Source organism: Mirounga leonina, unplaced genomic scaffold (genome assembly GCF_011800145.1).
Source record: "Mirounga leonina isolate KUSES-001 unplaced genomic scaffold, KU_Mleo_1.0 Mir_174, whole genome shotgun sequence".
Classification (NCBI taxonomy): Eukaryota; Metazoa; Chordata; class Mammalia; order Carnivora; family Phocidae; genus Mirounga; species Mirounga leonina.
This window is the reverse complement of record NW_023270451.1, coordinates 3,622,451-3,640,208: the sequence shown is the minus strand read 5'-3', so window position 1 is coordinate 3,640,208 and position 17,758 is coordinate 3,622,451. Positions and strand designations below refer to the sequence as shown.

General features: G+C 41.8%; 1 protein-coding gene across 4 annotated transcripts in view; it reads right to left on the bottom strand.

The window, feature by feature from the left end:
- The window catches only part of SRPK2 (SRSF protein kinase 2), a 248,444-nt gene that overhangs the window by 229,743 nt on the left and 943 nt on the right, over positions 1 to 17,758 (bottom strand). The window lies entirely within an intron of this gene.

The window sequence follows — 17,758 nt, the reverse complement described above, 5'->3', positions numbered from 1 at the left end:
CCCAATTTCAAGCTGTTAGAATTAAACATAAGTACCTGTTAAGCATTTAGTAGAATGCCCAAGACACAAATGCTTAATAAACGTTAGTTGCTCTATTAGCTATTTATGGATATGAGATAAACCACAAGAAAAATGATAGAATCCGACACTAAAGGAAAAAAAGCCAATCTCATACAGCTCAATGTCATATATACTCAGCTCAAAATTAAGGCATGTCCAACCATATTTGCTTTTTCATAGTGACATACAAGATTACATCTTTATCAAAAAGAAGGAATGAGGCTTATTTTCAATCTTTAAAAACTTCAGGTTACAGAATCAAGAATCTCTCCCCTTTAAGAGGGATTTCTCTGGTCTTACAGAAAATATGACAGGCAAAGCTTGGGAAAGTGAAGTCCCTGAGATGCGCAGCGCTGCAAAGCACAACACCACGGCTCAGGCCTGACACCCACCTTCACCCTTTATTAGCCAAAGTTCTCAACTCTTAAGAAATCTTTTCATGGGAAAATATCACTTTTGGGGGGGGGGGCGGGAAGGGGGTGTTTTGTTTTAAACATCACTTTGATTTCTTAATATTAGCTAACAGGAAACTAGAATTCCCTTTATAAAAAGTGGTTTTTCAATCTTACCCAAAGTACATTTACTTCATAAAACAAGGGATACCAAATGTTTATTTCCCTCTTAGACTCTGCCTAAAAAGGACTAAAAAGGGGCACCTGGCTGGCTCAGTAGGTAAAGTACTCAACTCTTGATCTCAGGGTCCCAGGGTCCCAAGAGCCCCACATTGGAGGTGGAGTTTACTTTAAAAAAAAAAAAAAAAAGTAAGAAATAACAAGTGTTGAGGCACTTGGCTGGGTCGATTGGAAGAGCATGTGACTCTCAGGGGCGCCTGGGTGGCTCAGTCAGTTAAGCATCTGCCTTGGGCTCATTTCATGATCCCGGGACCCTGGGATCGAGCCCCACATCCGAGCTCCTTGCTCAGTGGGGAGTCTGCTTCTCCCTCTGCCCCTCCCCCCACTTGTGTGCACACACTCTCTCTCAAATAAATAAAATCTTAAAAAAAAAAAAAAAAGGAAGACATGTGACTTGATCTCAGGGTCGTTGAGTTCAAGCCCCACACTGGGTGTAGAGATTATTAAAAAAAAAAAGTAAGTAAAAACTTTAAAAGAAAAAAATAACAAGTGTTGGTGGGGATGTGGAGAAAAAGGAACCCGCTTACACTGCTGGTGGGAACGTCAACTGGTGCAGACACTATGGAAACAGTATGGAGGTTCCTCAAAAAATTAAAAATAGAAACCATTATGATCCAGTAATTCCACTAGTAGGTAAAGAAAACAAGAAAACAAAAACACTAATTTGAAGAGATAATATATGTACCCCTATGTTCACTGCAGCATTACATATGATAGCCAAGATACGGAAGCAACCCAAGTGTCTACCAATGGATGGAGAGATAAAAAAGATACGGTGTAAGTGCATGCATGCAAACATAATGGATTATTACTCAGCCATAAAAAAGAATGAGATCTTGCCATTTGCAATAATATGGATGGACCTAGGGGATATGATGCAAAGTGAAGTAAGACAGAGAAAGACAAATACCACATGACTTCACTTATATGTGAACAATAAATGAACAAACTAAGAAACAAAAAACAGAAACAGACCCATAAACACAGAGAACAAGCTAACACCAGATGGTTGCCAGAGGGGAGTAAGAATGGAGGAACAGGAGAAACGGGTACCGTGGGGAGGGAGGTACAGACTTCCGTCATGCAATAAGTCGGCCTTGGGGATGAAAGGTACAGCAGAGAGAGTACAAGCAATGCCACTGTGACAAAGTTGCTGAATCACCATGCTGCACATCTGAAACTCATACACCATCGTGGGTCAAGTGCAGCTCAACTTTAAAAAATTTAAGCTGGCCAAAATAAAGGCATGTGCACATTTAGATAAGAAATTTTCCCCACAATTCCACAGCCTGCCTTTTCCTGTTACAAGAATCTCTAAAATACAACTGAAATATCATAAAACTAACAGCTGCCACTTACTGAGCATTTACTATGTGCAGAGTGTGTGTGTGTGTGTATCTCACTTAATCCTCCCATTTATTCTCTGAGAGGTAAGGTAGGTACTCTTAGCTCTACTTTATGATGAAGAAATTGAGCTTTAGAAAAATTAAATTATCGGGGCGCCTGGGTGGCTCAGATGGTTAAGCGTCTGCCTTCGGCTCAGGTCATGATCCCAGGGTCCTGGGATCGAGCCCCACATCAGGCTCCCTGCTAGGCGGGGAGCCTGCTTCTCCCTCTGCCTCTGCCTCTCTCTCTCTCTGACTCTCATGAATAAACAAATAAAACATTAAAAAAAAAATTTAAATTATCTAACACCACTCAGAAAAGTGACCCCCTCAAAACTCAAACCCTGGTCAGCTACCTCTGACAGCAATATGAGCCTTAGCAAAGAATATCCAAAGGTAAACCAGACTTTGGGGAAATGGGAACCCATCACCTCTTCTCTGCTAAGCTGGGGAAGTGAGATAGCCTTTTCCTACACAGAGTTAATAGACAAAGCCCAGGATCCTCCAAAAAGTAAACGTCTCTTCGAGTGTCCCTCAACTTGATGACAAAGATGCTGCAGGTAGCATGAGGGGAGCTGAGGGAAAGAGAACACCTGCTCTTACTGTTAGACCCACAGTATTCTGTGTAAGGACAGTGAAAGTCTCCGCCTTGTAGGTACTCAAAAGCAAAACATAATACAAGTTTTCAAAGCTAAGACAGAAAACAAAGTTATACCTTTTTTAAAATCTATCTTATTATACACTAAACTTTTCTACCTGACTTAACTTCCATCCCAGGCTTACCATATCTGCACGTGACAAACAGTCCAGACCTGTGTGGCATGCCAATAGTCATCTCCATTCAGGGAAAGAGAATATATATATATTTTTTCCAGACAGTAAAGGGAAGAATTAAAAATAAGGTTCTTGTGGTGCCTGGCTGGCTCAGTCGGTATAGTGTGCAACTCCTGATCTTAGGGTTGTGGGCTCGAGCCCCACATTGGGGGATCAGAAACTTTACCTTCTGTATCAGACCCAGAATTGCTTGTCTTTCTGCAGATCAATTGGTGGTTTTGAAGACCACTGAATCACTCTAACCAGCTCAGGCACCAAACAGGGTAAGTAACTTAAACCAAGTAACTTTGATCCTTCATGAGGGAGAAAGGAAGAAGAATGAAGGCCTGAGAAATGTGAAGCTGCATCCACCAAGCCGCTGTGGGGAGCCCCACAGGGGACGAGGGGAAGGCCGGGCAGCGGGGACCCCGCACCTGCCAACTCTCCCAGAACTTTTTCCACTTTACATAGAAGAGTTCTCTGTAAAATTGTATTTAGCATTCTGCTACTGCAACGTAAGGGTGACCAACACCTGTCTGGGTGCCACACCCCTATTTTTGATTTTTTTTTTTTAAGTAAGCTTTGTGCTCAACTTGGCACTTGAACTCACAACCCAAGATCAAGTCACATTCTCTACCAACACCCCTAAAAAAGTGACTTTAAAAATATTATGTACCATATCTGGAAGCTACAGAAATATAGAAAGAAGAAAACAAAAATGACTCATTGTCACCATCCAGCAAGATATGCACTGATAGGATTTTGTTAATATTTTTATATATTTCCTTCTAGGCTTTTTTTCCTTTCCTGTGTTGTTGTTGTTTTTTTAATTAATCATTGCATATATGATTTTGTATTCTTTCTTTATTTAACATTTTGTCATGAACATCTTTAATGTCCTTAAAAACTTTTTACAACCCATTATTGACTCTGTAACATTATAATCTATTTAACTAATTTGCTTAAACATTTTTCTATTCTAGACAAATGTTTCCTGTTTTTAGGCATTATAATATTTCAGTGAATACCTTTGTCTGCATTTCACATTTTTTAGATTATGTAGAGTCCTAGACTGGAAAAATTGAATCAAGGCAGTGAACCTTTTTAAGTCAAATTCTGGAAAGCTCTTGTAAAGAAGAGTCAACAGGACTAGAGCTAACCAGAACATGAAGAAGAGAAGCAATAAAAAAATAACAGCATTAGTTTGACTGAAAATGTTACACTTAAGGAAGAATAAGACAGTTGGGAAGACTTGTTTGGAGATGGGAAAAAGATTTTATTTTAGGCACATGGAATCTGAAGTAGCACATGGCCAAAAGGAGGTACATTGTAGGGAGTTGGTGCCCATCTGGGAGGCTGGGACTTAGAAGACGCATCGCATCAGGGATGGTTAGGACAGCAAGGTCAGCTTCCTGATGGAGGAGGGCTGGGGCCTCAGACTGCGGGAATGCTTGTTGGGCAAAACGAAGGAAAGAAGCTAAAGATCAGAGTAAAGAGGACAAATAAATGGGCCAGAGAAGTCCAAGGAGAATGAGATTTGAAAAAAGTTCGTTAGATTTATTCATTTAGTTCATCATTGATGGCTTTCATATTTCAAGGGTTAGTGTTCTTCTATCTGTCTTGACAGTTTATGAAGAATTTACCTGTCATGGTCTTGTCTCATCATCTGATAAAGGCAGATAATGTTATTTGTGTTGGTGGCTAAGGATTAAAGAGATTTTTGTCTTGCTCTGTTTGTGTTAAAGGTTTAATAGGACCCCCAGATTTTTTTTTAAAGATTTTATTTATTTGAGAGAAAGAGAATGAGAGAGAGAGAGAGCATGAGGGGGGGAGGGTCAGAGGGAGAAGCAGACTCCTCGCTGAGCAGGGAGCCCGATGCGGGACTCGATCCCGGGACTCCAGGATCATGACCTGAGCCGAAGGCAGTCGCTTAACCAACTGAGCCACCCAGGCGCCCAGGACCCCTAGATTTTTGACAACAAATCTTGTGTTGTTTCCAAAAAAAAACAAAAAACAAAAAACAAACCCAAAAAACAAAAACAAAAAAATGTCTTTATCTGCGTTTGCCAGGTTTTTGAGCTCGTACCCTGCCTTGATTCCAGGAGCATTATCAGCCAAGGTTAAAAGTAGCACAGTCTAGACTTCTGGAGGCACTAGAGTAACTTGTGTGGACAGGTATTAACAAGAGAATTTTTTCTTTTCTTTGTTTTGGTGGGGGTGCCTTATTTTGTCTAGTATGTCTCCATGGGAACATTTCAGGTTGAGTTTGTTTTGTAAGATACCTCATGTACCTGAATATAAGACACCCTTGATTCTAAGTCTCCTAATTCCCCAGTGAGATTAAGATTCTCTACAACTTGAATATGTAAATCTGAGATATAGATGGAATAGTCAAATGTTTACTTACGATATTTAATTTCTAAAGTTAATTACACATAAATTTAAATTCACAAGTGAATTTATACATTACTTTAGGAATTTCTCTTTTCCTCTTAAGTTTCGTGAAGCAGTTAAAACTGCTTTTTGCAGTTAGAAATGCGTTTTGAGGGGCGCCTGGGTGGCTCAGTCGTTATGCGTCTGCCTTCGGTTCAGGTCATGAGCCCAGGGTCCTGGGATCGAGCCCCGCATCAGGCTCCCTGCTTCTCCCTCTCCCACTCGCCCTGCTTTTGTTCCCTCTCTCGCTGTGTCTCTCTTTGTCAAATAAATCTTAAAAAAAAGTGTTTTGATTCACTACACATACAAAAATGGTAACTGTAAGGTGATGGATGTGTTAAGTAACCCGACTGTGGTAATTATTTCACAAAAATATGTAAGTCAAATCATCATGATACACGACTTCAATATATACAACTTCATCAGTTATACCACAATAAAGCTGTTAAAGTTATAAGAATCTTGAAATTGCTATATCTGAGTAATTGGTTATGGAGATTCATCACTGTCTTCCTTGTTTTATCGATTTTCAAAAAAAATTTTTTTGACTTTTTAGATTTTCTTTTTGAAACATGTTAAAATGTTTTTTTGAAACATGTTTTTTTTAAACATGTTAAAAAATGCTTTTTGAATCAGTTAATGGTTTTCCAGAGCACATGGTATATACTTTTTAACTTAATTTTTTCCCTAGTTTTATTGAGAAGTAATTGAATACATCACGATGGTCCGATTTACGTTTACTGTGAAATGACTGCCACAATAGGTTCAGCTAATATCCATCTTCTCGTATAGATACAATAAAAAGAAAAGAAAAACAAATTTCTCCTTGTGATGAGAAGTCCTCAGATCTACTTTCTTAACACCTTTCCTGTGTACCGTACGGCAGTGTTAACTATAGTCATCATGCTGTGACTGGGAGTTTGTACATTTGGCTACCTTCCTCTACTTCTCCCATCCCCTGCCTCTGGTAACCACAAGTCCTATCTCTTTAAAAACTTCATTTTTTAGAACAAGTTTAAATATATGGAAAAGCTGTGAAGATAGTCCCAGGAGAGCCTGTGATATTTATTTCAGTCTAACCTGAGGTGCATCACTCTTGACTCCATACAGGATACTGACACTGGATATTTGATCCAGGCTAAAGCTAACTGTTTGCAAAACAATGAGACATTTGTTTTGTTTTGTTTTTCCTCGTTTGTTTTATGGAATTACATTTGTTATTACAATTTAATGATTTACTTGCTTTTAAAAACAGTTTTTAAAAACAGGCTTGAGTACAGCGTTAATGAGGCCATAGCTTAAGGAATAGTTCCAAAAATGTGTTGAATTTACTTGCCTCCTTTTAAATTGATTTTATGGGGTTGATGTCTCTAAGCCTTCCAAATTAGTATTGATTACAGTGATTTCAGCCAGTTCCCCCAGATGGTTCTCAGAGAAGAGTGGCTTACACTCCTCCCCCATTCTGTCTAACCAGCTCCTCTGGGAGTGATCTTCTGTCCCCTGCCATCAAGCCATCGAGCCTAGCATTCCCATAATCCTGATTGTTCCTTTCCTCTTGTCTTGGAGATTTTTTCCTTTATTATGTTAAAGATAGGATAGTTGAAAGAGCAGTCTATCATAAGAAACACTTTGTAAGGACTGGAGTATAAGGAAACTCTTTTTTGAGGGATAATTTTCGGGAAAAGACCATGTTTTATGTATTTGGGCATATATGATACTTTATGCTGAGTTCTGAGCCTTACTAGATAAATCCTGCAAAATGTATTATGTAATGTTTTGCCCCCAATATTTGAATTCAGTTCTGCATTGAATATCTTTGTGGTCACACTGCTTTGCTAATAATCAAATTAATGATTGATTTATCAATTCCAGGGTGCATTTATTTCAGCTATCTCTTGGACAAATAATTAATGTAAATATTTTTAGACACTGTAATTCTAAAGTCAGGGTCTTAAAATGTGGGGCCTAAAAAGAGGCCCGAGATGGAACACCCTGATGAGGCTGTTGAATGTTTTAAGCTTTGATACGTTGTAACCCATGACTGTTACTCACTTTAGTGGAGCGTAGAGTGTGGGGGCCGTGTGGGGGCCGGCATCCCCCGTAGGACTGGACATTTGTAGATGTGCCTCTGGAAGGGCTGTGTGACCATGCAGGTTAACGAGGTAGGGTGCGGGAAGGAGTAAAGAGAAACTTCAACCCAGGGGTACCTCATAACCTGGAGCAGAAGTTTGAGATGAGGAAGAGGGAAGGTGGACCGTGCACTTGGAAGGAATTCCTGGCTCCTGGGACTCCCGTGCCTGGGCGTTGGCTTCGGTGCCAGCTAGGTGCTGCCGTCGCTCACATGGGGAGTCTTATCCTCCTGCTTATTTTATTTCTAGAGTATCTCACTGAAAGATACTTTTTTGAGGAGGAGGTACAATGTGTTTTATCCCCAAATGGGTTGTAACCAATGTTACTTTCGGCATTAATGCGGAATTGACTGACCGATAAAAACGCGCTGGGTGAGGGCTGTGGGTCTGAGAATGCGGTGCGTGGCACCCACTCCCCTTGCTTGTGCTCTCTCTCTCCCTTAATAAATAAAATCTTTAAAAAAAATTAAAATTAAATAAATAAATAAAAGTCATTTTTTAAAATGTGTTTCTAATTCAAGACTTGTCAGGTCTCCTTAAATTAATCTACAAATTCAATTACCTCAAACCAAACAGCAAAAGCAAACTGGGGGAGGGACTTAGAATTATAATCTTAATGAATACATATGCAAGAATTGCCTAAAAAATTCTAAAAACAAGAGTAACAAGGTGTTTATGGGAGATGGAGGAGAGCTTCCAGCCTACCAAAAAACTGTAAAATGTATTCCAAACTACAGCAATTAAAACAATATGGAACTCCAGCAGACAGAGAAGTGAACATACTCAGTATGTGGAAATGCAACACAGTTGGGACAGCTGGATATGTCACTGAGAAAAAAATAGGACAGCATTAACACCAGAAGCCTATTAACAGCCAACCTTTCCTGCACTTACCACAGGTCCACAACCCTAGGGGCCAGATGTTACTCCACTCCAGTTTTTTTTTTTAATTTTCCAAAGATAATACAGTACCTATATAGCGTATTATGTAACATTTCTGCAAGGTCTGGGAACATGTTTTTCATGCAACCTATAGCCTTCCTCATCTCAGGGAAAGTCACTGTCCTCATATCCAAAGCAAACCTGTCTCTGATCCTACCCCTTCCTGTCAATTCAGGGTTTCTTTTTTTTTTTTTTTAAAGATTTATTTATTTATTTGAGAGAGTGAGAATGAGAGAGAGAGAGAGTACATGGGGGGGGGAGGGTCAGAGGGAGAAGTAGACTCCCTGCTGAGCAGGGAGCCCGATGCGGGACTCGATCCAGGGACTCCAATATCATGACCTGAGCCGAAGGCAGTCACTTAACCAACTGAGCCACCCAGGCGCCCCAATTCAGGGTTTCTGCTCCAAAATCCCCCCTGCCAGTATTTTCAACCTCTCCCTTTCTACTGACTCCTTACCATCTGCTTAGGTGGGGGGGTGGGGGTGGAGAATGTCCCACTTCTCAAGAACCACTCCCTCTACCTTTTCTCCTTTACACAAAGAAAGGTTACTCAAGGAGTAATTTTTTTTTTTAAGATTTATCTATTTATTTGAAGTGGGGGGGAGCAGAAAGAGAGGGAGAGTCTTAAGCAGACTCCGCACTGAGCTCAGAGCCTCAGGCAGGGCTCAATCTCATGACCCTGAGATCACGACCTGAGCCAAAACCAAGAGTCCCACGCTGAACTGACTGTACCACCCAGATGTCCCAAGGAGTAATCTTTTTTTTTTTTTTTTTTTTTTTCCAAGGAGTAATCTTTTAAAAAGAAAAAAAAAAAAAGACTCCGACATCCTGTCATCCCATTCACTCAAGCAAATCCACTGGTCTAAAAGCACTAGTCTCTAATGACTCCCTAACTGCCAAAATCAAAGGCCAAGATTGGGGCTCATCTCTTGAACTTTTTTGCAGACCATGACTCTGGTCTCTGTGAATCACCTTTCTCCTGGTTCTCCTCTCTGGCTCCTCCTTTACCACAACCCTACCTGTGGCCTTCTTCTGTTCACACTCAGCACCTTCAACCAGTAGCCACCAACAGCTATTCCTAACAACTCCCAATTTGCATCTCCTAACCACAGCTCTTCCCAGCGCTCTAGGTGCAAACACTGACTAGTTATCTTTAACTGGACTCACCCAGACACCTCTAAGAGCCTAACCAGAGCCATCAGTAGCTTTTCCCAAACTGGCTCTGCATTCCCTATCCTGAGGAATGACAACACCATCCACAAATTTTGCTAATTCAGAAACTTGGGATTCATCCTAGACCCCTCCCACCTACCTCCCATATTAAATTGGACACTAACTTCAATGAATTCTACTGCTTCCTTAATAGTCACCCGTCTCCCGAAGCCTCCTCCAAGAGCCTCCTAATAGATCTCCTAGCCTCTAAGGCATTCTCCACACAGTAGCAGAGTAATCTTTCTAAAAATCTCAACCTGGGCCTCTTAACAGCTACCCAATCCCTTGTCAAGTTCCTCAGATAGATGAGCTCCACTCATGGGTCACCACACCCTGCACCCCAGCCTCTCCTACCTGCTTGACATTCCAGAAATACAAGCACGCCATTTACACTTCCACATGTTTATACCAGCTGCAATACTGCTTCTGCCTGGAAGGCCCTCACCCTGCCCCCTCTTACTTACTTGGCAAGCTGCTACTGGCTCTTCTAAGAATCAGTTTTTAACAGGGGCGGCTGGGTGGTTCAGTGGTTAGGTGTCTGCCTTCGGCTCAGGTCATGAGCCCAGCGTCCTGGGATCGAGCCCCGCATCGGGCTCCCTGCTCGGCGGGAAGCCTGCTTCTCCCTCTCCCACTCCCCCCTGCTTGTGCTCCTGCTCTCGCTCTCTCTCTCTCTCTGTCAAATAAATAAATAAAATCTTTAACAAAAAAAAAAATCAGTTTAACATAACTCTGAATCTACTAAAAACTTCTTAACTGTACACTTTAAGCAGATGAATTTTATGGTATGTAAATTATATCTCAAAGTATCATAATTTTCTACAAGAAAAAAAGACTTACAACCCAATATTTAAAAGGGCAAAAGACAAAACAAGCACTTCACAAAATAGGAAATTCAAATGACCAGTAAACATATGAAGAGATGTTCAACACCATCACTCAGAAAAATGCAAAACAGAACCAAAATGAGCTATCAATATATACCCAGAATAGCCAAAATTAAAAAGAATGACTCCATCAAGTGTGGCAAAGATGTAAAGCAACCGAAACTATCATACATTGCTGGTGTGAGAGTAAAGTAGTTCAATCAAAAGTTCAAGTTCAATCAAAGTAGTTCAATCATAATAAAGCTGGGGGAAAAATATCTTTGCCCTTACTACTAACACTAAGTATATACCTATTCTGTAACCTAGCGATTCCACTGCAAGGGCTTATCTCCAAGAGAAATGAATGCAAATGTCCACAAAAGAGCATACACAAGAATGTTTATAGGTGCCTGGCTCAGGCGGCGGACCGTCCAACTCTTGGTTTTGGCTCAGGTCATGATCTCAGGGTCGTGGGATGGAGCCTCCACCACCACCCCCCTCATGAGGCTCCACACTCAGCAGGGAGTCTGCTTGAAGATTTTCTCTCTCTCCCTCTGCCTCTGCCCCTCCCCCAGCCCACTCTCTCTCCCCCAAATAAATAAATCTTAAAAAAAAATACTACCATCAGTTACAAACTGTACGGTAGTGAGCACTTCTTTAAAAAACAATGTTTAGGGGCGCCTGGGTGGCTCAGTCGTTAAGCATCTGCCTTCGGCTCAGGTCATGATCTCCAGGTCCTGGGATGGAGCCCTGCATCGGGCTCCCTGCCTCTCCCTCTCCCACTCCCCCTGCTTGTGTTCCCCCTCTCTCTGTGTATCTCTCTGTCAAATAAATAAATAAAACCTTTAAAAATAAAAAATAAAATAAACAAAAAAGAATGTTTATTCATAATGCAGAATTATTCAGAATGCTTTTTATTCATAATGACCAAAACCTGAAAAAAAAAATCCTCCTCATCAACAGAATAGACAAGTAAATTGTGGTATATTCATTCAATGGAATAGTACAGAGCAGTTAACAGTGAACTACTGGTTAGCTGCAACAACATGGACGAATCTCACGGATCTGTGAGACACACAAAAAGTATATTCAATATGAAGAACACAATCACAAGAGTATACACTATATGAAGTTCAAGAACAGGTAGGTAATCAATAATGACAGATAAGAGCACAATGGCTACCTCTGGGTGGCAGGGCACAGACTGGGGAGAGGCTTGAGGAACCAACCTTATGAGGGAGGTCCTGGAAGGGTTTGGATCTTGATCTGGGTGGTGGTTATAAGGGTATGAATACACGTAAAAATCATCAAACTATACACTTAGAAGTAGTGCACTTTACTATACACATACACAGATACCCTATAATTCAGTAACACAAAAATGCACAAGTAGTCTATAATTAACACTACTGCATTATATACCTGAAGAGAGTAGAGCTTAACTGTTATCACCACAAAAAAAAAAGAAAAAAGGTAATTATGTAAGAGGATGGAGGTGTTAACTAACCTTACTGTGGCAGTCATTTCACAATTTCACATGCATTAAATCAGCATGTTGTACACCTTAAATTTACACATTATACAGCAATCCTATCTCAATAAAGCTGGGGGAAAAAAACGCACAAGTAAAAGGATAATACACCAAAATAACTGGTGGACCTACAACTGATGTTTATTTCTTTAAATCGTTCTGTACTGGGCGCCTGAGTGGCTCAGTTGGTTAAGCGACTGCCTTCAGCTCAGGTCATGATCCTGGAGTCCCAGGATCAAGTCCCGCATCGGGCTCCCTGCTCGGCGGGGAGTCTGCTTCTCCCTCTGTCCTCTTCCTTCTCGTGCTCTCTGTCTCTCACTCTCTCTCTCTCAAATAAATAAATAAAATCTTTTAAAAAATAAATAAATAAATAAATCGTTCTGTACTGTCTGAATTTTCCACCAAGACTGTATTACTTACTTCTAGTCATAAAAAAAAAAAAGCTATTTCATTAGAGTAAGAGTAGTGCTAAAATTAAACAAGGTCTTTTCCTAAAGCCTTCCCTTACCAATCAAAGCACCACGGCACCTAAATCACAGTGCTTATCACAGTGTCCCACAAAGGTCTACTGACCATGAGACACAGACAGCTCTCCTACTTGCCAGTCAGAACTAGGCTTTATTTCTCTTAATATTCCTAGCATACAACACACTGCCTAGCACTGGGAATCTGCTTCATATATGTTTGTTATACTGAACTGTATTGTAGAAAGCAAAAATACTTGCTGAGTAAACAATGTGTTAGCAAAACAAGAAGTCAAAAATAAGTGATTACCTTCCATGGGAGGTATTCCAAGGTCATGCGTTTGTGAGCTTGAGTTTATACTACAGGAAAGGGTTGAGGCTTACCCAATAAAGATATCAACTTGCATGACAGCATTCCTAAATTGTCTCACCTGTGATTTACCGACCCAACGCCACCAATCCCGTGCCTATCATTTTCTATACCAGTCAGAACCTAGACTACAGAACCCAGACAAGCAATAACCTACAGGATCCACCCACCAACAGAAAAGTCAAAAGCCCAAAGGATCCAGCACAGAATCCCATCACCAAAAGCACACACACAGATCACAGATACCACACAGAGGAAGAAAGAGAGAGAGAGGGAAAGACACACATCAAGAGACCAAGTTGCTAACTTGCTAGAAAGTCAAAGTACAAACATAAGTCCTCCAGCAATCATTCTCTTGGGTATTTATCCTACAGAAATGGAAACACATTCACATAAAAATCTGTAAACAAATGGTCAGCAGCTTTACCTGTAAGAATACTAGGGGCGCCTGGGTAGCTCAGTGGTTAAGCGTCTGCCTTCGGCTCAGGTCATGATCCCAGCATCCTGGGATCAAGCCCGAATCAGGCTCCCTGCTCAGTGGGAAGCCTGCTTCTCCCTCTCCCACACCCCCGCTTGTGTTCCCTCTCTCGCTGTGTCTCTGTCAAATAAACAAATAAAATCTTAAAAAAAAAAAAACTGGAAACTATCCAAATGTCCTTCAACAGGTCAATGGATAAACTGGTACATTCACACCATGAAACACTATTAAGCAGTAAAAAGAAATGAGCTACCGACACACCCAACAACATGGATGAGTCTCAAGGGCACTATGCTGAGTGAAAAAAGAGAATCTCAAACAGTTAGATACTGTATAACTCCGCTTATGTAACAGTCTCAAAGTGGCGAAATCAGTGATGGAGAACAGATCAGTGCTTGCCAAGGGTTAGGGCTGAGGGCAGGGTCTGACTCTTAAAGGGTAACAAGAGAAGCTCAGCACAGAAGTCTGCTTGAGATTCTTTCCCTCTCCCTCTGCCCCTCCCCCTGCTTACAAGCTCTCTCTCTCTAAATTAAATATTTTTTAAAATAATTTGACTATAGGGGCGCCTGGGTGGCTCAGTCGTTGAGCGTCTGCCTTCGGCTCAGGTCATGGTCCCAGGGTCCTGGGATCGAGCCCCGCATCCGGCTCCCTGCTCCGCGGGAAGCCTGCTTCTCCCTGCCCCACTCCCCCTGCTTGTGTTCCCTCTCTCGCTGTGTCTCTCTCTGTCAAATAAATAAATAAAATCTTTAAAAATAATAATAATTTGACTATAATAATTTATAGTCAAAAAGTGGAAAGAACCTGAATGTCCATCAATGGATGAATGGATAAATAAAACATGGCGTATCAATACAATGCAACATTTCTGGCACTACAAAAATATGAAGTACTAATACATGCCTCAACATGGATGAACGTTGACAGCACTATGCTAAGTGAAAGAAATCAGACACGAGACTGATATATTGTATGATACGATTTATATGAAATACCCAGAATAGGTAAGTTTGTAGAGACAGAAAATAAATTAGGAGCAGGGGAGAATGAGGCATGAGTGCTAAAAAGTATGGGGTTTATTTTTGGCGGGGGCGGGGGGGAGGATGCAAATGTTCTGGAATTAATCATTGTGATGGTTCCACAACGTTGTGAATATACTAAAAAGCAGCAAATTACACACTTTAAAAGATATGTCCTAATGGAAAAGTTACATGCATTAAAAAATATAAAGATCCTTAAAAAATATTATTCATACATTCATTCACTCATGCCCCAAAGCAACACTATGCCAAGCCATATGATTTAGCTAATTCTTGAGATTCATGATCGAAATGACACTGTAGTCCTTCCCTGCTGCCTGTTACACACAAAGCAGGTCAATCAATAATTAGCAAACTAAACTCACTGGAACAATCTGACGAGATTAAAATTTTGACTCAGCTAAGTAGAGAAATCTTAATGCTATTCCTGACAACTACAAATTCCAGCGTACTAAAAAAGTAGGATACAGGAACTGGCTCAATTCATAAAAGCTCACTGAATGAAAATGAATGAAGAGCCAGCTTGCGTATACAAGTAGATAATGACAAAAGTAGATCATATTACATCAAGCCAGGCCCATGTTGTCACATAATTTAGGTTTGCCACTCATTATATTTATACGGTTTAAAATTAGATCTATTACTCCTTTTCTTCCTCTGGAGGCTTAATCAAAAAGCAAAAACACTGGGCATCAGGAGACCTGAATTCTGGTGCAAACGCAGCTAACTGTGTGACTCTCACCTCTGTCAGGGCTGCCTGTAAAACGAGGACTTCTCCTCAGACCAGCCGGCTCCTGAAGGCCCTTCCACCACTTCTCTCTGGCACCGCTGCTTGCACCCTGAACCAAGCAAGTCACTATGGTTTCCCTCACAGACAGAAGGCCAGCTCCCAGCCTCTACTTCTCCCCTACCCTTGACAATCCGTTCTCCACAGACAGCCAGTGCTCTTTTTAAAACAGGAACTGATCCTGTCACTCCCATCGGTAAGCCTCCCGATGGCCTACAGGGCAGGGCCCTACCCACTCTCATCCTCCCCTGTCATCATCATCTCCCAAAGCACTCCAGTCACCCTAACCTTTGCGGTCCTCCAACATTCTTAGCCCATTCCTCCCAAAGTCCTCTGCCACACTCCCATCTCTCCTCCTCCTCATTCTAGTTTCTGTTCAAATGTCACCTCCTCAGAGAACTGAGTGTGGACTCTAGTCCCAGGCTGCCTATAGTCAACTTTGCAGCCGGGCATGTTGCTTGCCCTTCTGTAAAATGGTGATGAACAACAGTGCCTACCTCAGTGTTGTCACAAGGGGTAAGAGGCAGTAAAGCTAAATGTCATCTATCACTATTACTTAAGACCTCCCATCTTAACGCCCCTACCTCATAGCACTATCTGAAATGGCCATCCTGATTTGTCTTCTTCTTTGGGGTTCTCCCCCAATACCCACAGAATGTGACGTTCATGGGGAGCTTTGTCTTATTTAAAGCTCTATCACCATCTCCAAGGAAAGACATGCAAATACTTGTTGAATACATGAATAAATAAATCATATCGAGCATTCCTTTAAAATAATGTCTTGGGACGCCTGGGTGGCTCAGTTGGTTAAGCGACTGCCTTCGGCTCAGGTCATGATCCTGGAGTCCCGGGATCGAGTCCCGCATCGAGCTCCCTGCTCCGCGGGGAGCCTGCTTCTCCCTCTGCCTCTGCCTCTCTCTCTCTCTCATGAATAAATAGAATCTTTAAAAAAAATTTTTAAAAATAAAAATAAAATAATGTCTTAATTCAAAGAATTAAGCAAAAAATGGCACTGCATTTTATCAGTTATATAATTGGGCTGGTCTCCTCTTGTTAATTACCTTGCAGACCAACCAATTTACTTAGCCATTGCCTGGGGGCTTTTCCCTCAAATCTTATCACATAAATACAGTACACAATGGAAGAATCTGGAAGGTTAATCTGTGAGAGTAAAAACTGTATATTGTGGATATATGCTAATTCTTTATAAACATACCACATAAATCCAAACTGCAGTACACCAAAAAAGGCTCTTGGCCATTAGGAAAGTCATACCCTGAAATATGAAAATATGAAACACATGTTGACTTAGTTAACTAAGTGCTTTTCTACATGTATGTCTACACATAACATACACACATACATATTATACATACATACATACAAACACAGAGACATTCCCAAAACTGGGGACATGCTTTTTTCAATTCCTTTTTACATTTCTAAACATAATGCACTATGTGAAAATAAATGCTTTAAATTTAAAGTTGTTTTTAAAACCCAATACTCAGGATCCTAAACGTTACAGTTCTCCTTACTGATGGGCTTAATCTCCCAACGTTCAAAGGAAATCCCAAATTTAAGGCCCTGACCTGAAAGCCAGCATTAATTTTCTAAAGCATCTCAAAGTACCATGTCCATTCCGTTCTAACGTCTTAAGAATCCAAAATCAGATTTTTACGTACCAGTTCCTCAAGTCCTTAATAAGTATTTTCCCGTCATTATAATAATTTTTTAAGAAAGGCATTAGTAGGGCGCCTGGGTGGCTCAGTCGGTTAAGCGACTGCCTTCGGCTCAGGTCATGATCCTGGAGTCCCGGGATCGAGTCCCGCATCGGGCTCCCTGCTCGGCGGGGGGTCTGCTTCTCCCTCTGACCCTCCTCCCTCTCATGCTCTCTGTCTCTCATTCTCTCTATCTCAAATAAATAAAATCTTTAAAAAAAAAAAAAGAAAGGCATTAGTATATCGAGACCCCCATTTTGAGAGACCCTGAAAATACTTCCAAGTTACAGTCCATCTGGAGTGAACAAAAATCCTGTCATGATACATCGCCACGTCAGTAATGCCTCAGGCAGTTTTCATAGAGAGCAAGAAATTCACCAGGCGGCAGAGACCCAGGCGGACAGGAAGGGGAAAAGCCTAGGAAGGCCGCAGAGTCGCCCCCCAAAGGAACCCGAACAAGAAATGCTTCGTGATTTTCAAGATCACGGACTGCCATTCCCTGAAAGACCAAAAACCCTCCGAGTATCCCTTGCTCAGAAGGAGGAGGGAAGCCACAAATCTAGGAGCAAAGACGCTGAACGCTGGTCGGCTTTCTAAACCTGAGAGAGGAGGAGCGACGCGGCGGCGCGCTGCGGTCTCGCAGCCGCTCTCCAGGAAAGGCTCCTCGGCGCCGGCCGCTCCCACTCCGGTCCGCGGCGCGGCTGGAGGTGGCCGGCGGCCGGCACGTTTTAAATACCACCACCCTACTCATCAACTCCCCGTCACAACGCGGGCTGCCGAGCCGCGCCGGGGACCGCCCGCGCACACGCCCACCGGTCCGCGCAGCGCGACCCGGGCGCAGCCGCCGCGCAGCAAAGGGACGCTCGGCCCGAGCAGAAAGTTTCGAATAAAAACCCGAGCC